This window comes from Penaeus monodon, chromosome 31 (assembly GCF_015228065.2).
Source record: "Penaeus monodon isolate SGIC_2016 chromosome 31, NSTDA_Pmon_1, whole genome shotgun sequence".
Lineage (NCBI taxonomy): Eukaryota > Metazoa > Arthropoda > Malacostraca > Decapoda > Penaeidae > Penaeus > Penaeus monodon.
Window position 1 is genome coordinate 12,748,122 of NC_051416.1, and position 274 is coordinate 12,748,395.

At 44.5% G+C, this 274-nt stretch overlaps 1 protein-coding gene across 3 annotated transcripts in view; it reads left to right on the plus strand.

The window, feature by feature from the left end:
• The window catches only part of LOC119593036 (potassium voltage-gated channel subfamily KQT member 1-like), a gene marked incomplete in the record, with an annotated part of 139,545 nt that overhangs the window by 73,266 nt on the left and 66,005 nt on the right, over positions 1-274 (plus strand).

Consider the following 274-nt stretch of genomic DNA (forward strand, 5'->3'; position numbering starts at 1 on the left):
TATGACGTGTGCTCTCAGCATCTTCTATGCGGGTGTTTGACTAAGCGAGTGCATCCCCACCCCCACCATCTTTCCCATTTCTGCTTTGACACAATATTATGACAGACCTGCGGATGTGGAAGTCAACAACCGCTGAGAGTTGGTTTTTCACGATTTCCATGGATCTGAAGAAAAATCAGGACCTGTTGAGTGCAAATGAGTTTTCTCCTGAAGTGGCGATGAAATCTTGCGATCAAACTCTGTTACTAAGTTTCCTTAATATTTGCCTTGGGGA